The sequence below is a fragment of the Loxodonta africana genome, chromosome X (genome assembly GCF_030014295.1).
Source record: "Loxodonta africana isolate mLoxAfr1 chromosome X, mLoxAfr1.hap2, whole genome shotgun sequence".
NCBI lineage: Eukaryota > Metazoa > Chordata > Mammalia > Proboscidea > Elephantidae > Loxodonta > Loxodonta africana.
In genome coordinates this window covers 16,195,750-16,202,341 of record NC_087369.1, presented here as the reverse complement: position 1 = coordinate 16,202,341, position 6,592 = coordinate 16,195,750, and positions in this window count along the sequence as shown.

The window sequence follows — 6,592 nt, the reverse complement described above, 5'->3', positions numbered from 1 at the left end:
CAAATATAATGTACACATAGAATAAAACTTGTGAGAGTGTAGTTTGAAGTTGTAGCCATTACAGGTTGTTGTAGCTTTCTCGCCCTTTAGGGGAGCCTCCGGAGAAGCAGCATGATAATCTCTCAGCCCCAGCATGTCTACCTTCTGGGGGCCCTATGGAAGATATTTCTGGTTCCTGGGTCACCTCCCTTTGCCCACTTCTAATTTCAACCACTACTGTGTTGCACAGTTTCTTGCCCCTCCTTCAACCCACACCTCACTTGCTGTCTCCTGGCCTTCTCAAAGCTGGAGCCCCGGCAGCCTGCTGGGCTCAGAAGGTGAGGTTGTTGACACTGTTGAGGCTTTTCATCAATCAATAATGGATGAGACCCAGTGGGGAAATGTTCTGCCTCCTCTCCTTGGAATGGGCAATTCTGGGAGGTCTTCTGGCTGTTTCTTAGAAGTCTTGGGGGGGGACCAGGTTCTCATTGTTACAACAGCAGGCCTGCTAATGCACCCTAAGAGCGACTTTCTCCTTCACTGGCTCGCTGTCCCTTTTCTCTTACTACAACTTATTTATTAGAGATTCTTTCTCAAATAAACTACTACCTTTCTCCACCAGGATTACCTTGTCTCAGACTCAACTTTTGAAGCAAACCAGACAGTCTGCTTTTGTTATCTTCAGTTGAAAAACTAAGTAACCCACCATAAGCTCTCATCTCAGTTTAAGTTATACATGATAGTAGTGCCTGTGGGTATGATATTAAATATGAAAAAAGTATTTTTTTCTCATCTCCATAAAGTTGACCAGTCTCGCTAGTAAGCCTGCAGTAGACATATAGATAATATAACTTTATTCCTGGAAATGCCTTTGAGACCGTACTCCCATTTTGGAAGGTGAGGAAACTGAAGCTCAGAGAGTATAACTGAAAATACAAGAAGTTAGAAGCAGAGATAGGATTAGAACCTAGATTCTCTGATATGTAAATTAACGTTTACTGCCCCTCCCCCCACCACATTTCATTCCTGTTGCCAGGAATCCTTTATTTGTTAATAAATGTAGTTTCCTTTCAGAGGGTATTTTACAAACTTTTAAATTAATGGAATATAATTTCTTTGAGGACAGGAAAGATGTCGTGTTTATATTTGTCACAAATGGGGTTATGCCTTCCATAAAGTGGGTGCTGAGTCAATATAATGTTAGCTCCATAATGGCAGATATTTTTGTCTGACTTGTTCACTGATATTTTGCAAGCCCCTTAGTACAATACCTGGCACATGGTAGGCATTCAGCAAACATTCTTGCCTGAACAAATGAACGCTTAAAAGACAAGCATGGGTATCTTCTGTCTCAATGCCTTCTAGTAGAGGGCCACCTAAAATCCATGAATAATATGCAATTCTATATGTCAGAGAATATGCCAGATTATTTACATATACCCATGATCTAATTTAATTCTCACAGTATCTCTACAAGGGAAGAAATCCCAGGCTTAGAGGGATTTAGTAACTTTTCTAATATCACAAAGCTAATGATTGACCCAGCCATGTCTTCACCATGTGGCTTCTGATTAGCACAATATAGCTAACTGTACTGTGAATGTCATAGGAAATCACAGCACAAGGACTCTATTCACCAGCCATTTAGATAGCAATCGTCTTGCAAACATCATAAGCTGAAACGTGATGGACTCAATCCTAGCTATTTCTAAAACCACCTCTATTCTTCCCTGTTGAGTCGTTGTAAATCTGCTAGGAGTGAATTTTATTAAACTGGAATGACTTTCATTGTCATACTTCCTTGTGTTATTAAGTGCCATTATTAATTGTTGGTTTTCTTTGTCCAATTTATTCCTTCTGAAAAAATAATGTTCTACTGAATAATGGCTTCTATATATGTGGGATTTTCTAGATAGAATGAAGTAAGTGAATAAAGTCTCTTTGTGAAAGTGAGGGCTCCCTTTGGCAGCCTGAGACAATGTATCCCAGAGGGTAAGTCAAGGGCTATGGGGTCAGCTGTGTGGCTTTCACAAGCTCCTTGTTATTGTTGTCGTTAGGTGCCGTCCAGTCGGTTCTGACTCATAGCAACCCTATGTACAACAGAACAAAACATTGCCTGGTCCTGCGCCGTCCTCACAATCGTTGCTGTGTTTGAGCCCATTGTTTTAGCCACTGTATCAATCCATCTCGTTGAGGGTCTTCCTCTTTTTCAATGACCCTCTACTTTACCAAGCATGATGTCCTTCTCCAGGGATTGATCCCTTCTGATAACAAGTCTAAAGTATGTGAGATGTAGTCTCACCATCCTTGCTTCTAAGAAGCATTCTGGCTGTACTTCTTCCAAGACAGATCTGTTCATTCTCTTGGCAGTTCCGGTTCTACATTTGTAATATCAGATTTAAGGAGTACTTAGCTTGTAGTGTTGTGGTGAGTATTAAATGAAATAAGAAAATCAAAGTGCTTTCCAAAGGACCTGACTGAATGTAAATGTTCAGTACAGTATTGCCACCACCACCATCATCATCATCATCATCATGTGGAAAATCTTTTTTAATGGTATGATACTGTTATTTGTTTGAAAAAAGGTAACCTTTGATGGAGTAGGGGTAGTTTCCCTGGGTCTGCAGACACAACATAGAAGGGGGAGCTTGCCAAGATGATTTGTGTTCCTTTTTATGTGATTTAGGGCCTTGCTGTGCTGTCTAATATGGTAACCACTATCTACTAGCCATAAGTGAGGAGCATTGGTGGTGCAACAATTAAGCACTTGGCTGCTAACTGAAAGATTGGTGGCTCAAACCCACCAGTGGTTCTGCAGGAGAAAAGTCCTGGCGACCTGCTCCCATAAAGATTACAGCCTAGGAAACTCAGTGGGGTAGTTCTACTCTGTTACATGGGGTCGCTGTGAGTCAGAATCAGCATACAACAGCTACATGTTACTATTGAGTACTTCAAATGTGGCTAGTGCAATTGAGGGATTTAATTTTTAATTTTTATTTAATTTTCATGTGTTCAAGTTGAAACTTAAATAGCCGCATATGGCCAACACACCCATACTGGTTAGCACTGTGCTTTGTCATGCTGGGGCTGGGACTTTGCAAACCTTGACCAGCTCCTGCCCTGTTAGGTTCTGCCAATAGGGCCACTAGAGGGAGACTTCAAGGATGGAGAGGGGAGAAAGGACTTGTTCCTTCCTGTTGGCTCCTGTTCCTGTCAGCCAGTGTCACTGCAACGATAGTTCTTTATCCTGACTGTGGCATTTGGCTCCAGTAATTGCCACACTCTCAGAACCAGCCTTGTTGTACTCCCTGAGATACAGTATCAGCTGGTGAGTACCCATTCTCAGAAGTCTGGGTCCCAATTCCACCTGGTTCCTCCTCCAAACTTTTAGGTTCCAATAACCCCAACCTCTTACCTAGGGCCACCACCCATCTGTTGCATTGTGGTGGCGGGCATGTTGCTGTGATGCTGAAGCTATGGCTTCGCTTCTGACTCGTATCAATCCTATAGGACAGAGTAGAACTGACAAATACTAGCAGGGTCACCCATGATGGACAGGTTTTGGCAGAGCTTCCAGACTAAAATGGACTAGGAAGAAAGGCCTGGTGACCCACTTCTGGAATTAGCCAGAGAAAACTTTATGGATCACAACAGAACACTCATTAACTTGCCTTAGACATGTCATCAGGAGGAATCAAACACTGGGTGAAGACATCATGTTTGGTGAAGCAGAGGGCCAGTGAGGGCATGGGAGACCCTCGCAACAATGGACTGGAACATGCTGGTGATTGTGAGGATGACACAGGACCAGGTAATGTTTCATTCTGTTGTACATAAGGTCACCATGAGTAGGAGTCAACTTGACAGCAGCTGTCTATCTCTATCTATCTTATCTAGGGGTGGGCCATTGCTTCAGGTTCCTCTTTTTGTCTTTTCACTCAGTTCTCCGACAATCATTTAATTAGCTTTCTAAATTAATTTTTTTCTGTTAAAACATCTCATGTGGTGTCTGTTTTCCTGCCTGGACCTCGACAGAGGTATCCTGGGCTCTCAGTCCATGCAGGACAAATTCCTTCAGCTTCAGCAGAATTCAGCCCCAGCTGCATGAACTAGAATTTCACTGTCACACGATCTACTCAGATTTTTCCCTGCTAATTCTTAACCTCACTTATCTTTGTCTTTTTAACCTTTTAACTCAGTGTTGTAAGTTTTATTTTAATCATGTGTCTCTCAACTTCTGTTTTCTGTAACTTTTCTAATTGGATCTCAGTTTTTAAAATTTTCTTAAAAATAATTTATTTTTGTTGTTGTCAAAAATACATACAGCAGACCATACAGCAATTCAACAATTTCTACATGTACAATTCAGTGACATTGATCACATTCTTCAAGTTGTGCAACCATTCTCACCCTCCTTTTCCAAATTATGCCTCTACCATTAACATAAACTCACTACCCCCTAAGCTTCCTATCTAACCTTTCCGAGTTGCTGTTGTCAATTTGATCCCATGTAGACAGTTCTTTAAAAGAGGACAATGCTCAAGGCAGACATTCTTTATTAATTAACCTAAACTATTGCTGGTTCAAAGAAGACTTCAGGTATGTTTTTGGTCTAAGATTTAAATATTATCTTAGAGCAATAGTTTTGGGGGTTCATCTAGCCTCAGTGCTCCCAGAAAGCCTAGATTCCGTGAGAATTTCAAAAATTTTGTTATGCATTTTCCCCCTGTTTTATCAGGATTCTTCTATCGAATCTTTGATCAAAGCCTTCATTAATGGTAGCCAGGCACTATCTAGTTCTTTTGGTCTCATGGAGGCAGTTAGCCACACATTTCATTTCCTCCTCCTATTCCCGACTCTCCTTCTTCCTCTTTTGCTCCAGGTGAGTAGAGACCAATTGTTGTACCTTGGATGGCTCCTTGCAAGCTTTTAAGACCTCAAGCACTATAAAAGGAACTAGGAGGTAGAATGGAAGCACTAGAAATTATATCTGACCAATTAACTGGGACATCCTATGAAGCAATGGCTTTAAACCTCCAAACCGAGAAAACAAATCCCATGAGGTGTGTGGTTGTTTATGAGCAGCACCAGCAGCTGCTGTTCTTTTTCTTCTTCTTTTGTGTTGTTGTAGAAATATATATCACACATTTTTTTAATAATTTTTATTGTGCTTTAAGTGAAAGTTTACAAATCAAGTCAGTCTCTCACACATAAACTTATATACACCTTGCTACATACTCCCAATTACTCTCCCCCTAGTGAGACAGCCCGCTTACTCCCTTCACTCTCTTTTCATGTCCATTTTGCCAGCTTCTAACCCCCTCTGCCTTCTCATCTACCCTCCGGGCAGGAGATGCCAACATAGTCTCAAGTGTCCACCTGATCCGAGAAACTCACATATCACACAACATTTGCCAATTCAACTTTTCGTAGTTGTACAGCTTAGTGCTATCAATTACATTAATCTGCTGTGCAATCATTACACTTGATCAATGCCAAGTTTCTCATCACCATAAACAGAAACTCAGTGTTCCATAAGCAATGATTCCCTTTTCTCCCCTCCCTCCTACCTCTGGTAACACTAAGAAACTTTGGTCTCTATATGTTTGCCTATTTTTGTCATTTTAGATTAAAAAAAACCAAACCCACTGGAGTTGAGTCAATTCTGACTCATAGTGACCCTATAGGACAGAGTAGAACTGCCTTAGAGGGTTTCCAAGGAGCAGCTGGTAGATTTGAACTGCTGACCTTTTGAGTAGCAGCCAAGCTCTTTAACCACTGTACCACCAGGGCTCCCATTTTATATAAAGTCATACAATATATGCATTTCATATAAGGTCATGCAATACTTATCCTTTTCTTTTTAATAATTTTTACTGCGCTTTAAGTGAAAGTTTACGAATCAAGTCAGTCTCGCACACAAAAACCCATGTACACCTTGCTACACACTCCCAATTACTCTCCCCATAACGAGACAGCCCGCTCTCTCCCTCCACTCTCTCTTTTCATGTTCATTTTGCCAGCTTCTAACCCCCTCCACCCTCTCATCTCCCCTCCAGGCAGGAGATCCTAACATAGTCTCAAGTGTCCACCTGATCCAAGAATCTCACTCCTCACCAGCATCCCTCTCCAACCCATTGTCCAGTCCAATCCATGTCTGAAGAGCTGGCTTCAGGAATGGTTCCTGACCTGGGCCAACAGAAGGTCTGGGGGCCATGACCACCTGGGTCCATCCAGACTCAGTCAGACCATTAAGTCTGGTCTTTTTACGAGAATTTGGCGTCTGCATCCCACTGCTCTCCTGCTCCATCAGGGATTCTCTGTTGAGTTCCCTGTCGGAGCAGTCATCAGTTGTAGCCAGGCACCATCTAGTTATTCAGGTCTCCGGTATTTATCCTTTTCTGATTGACTTATTTCCCTCAGCATAATGCGTTGAAGGTCCATCCATGTTGTAGCATGTATCAGGACTTCATTTCTCTTTCTGGCTGAGTAGTATTCCATTGTATATATGCATCACATTTTGTTTATCCATTCATCTGTTATAGGAGTCCTGATGACGCAGTGTTAAGCGTTTGGCTGCTAACTGAAATATCAGTGGTTCAAACCCACCAGC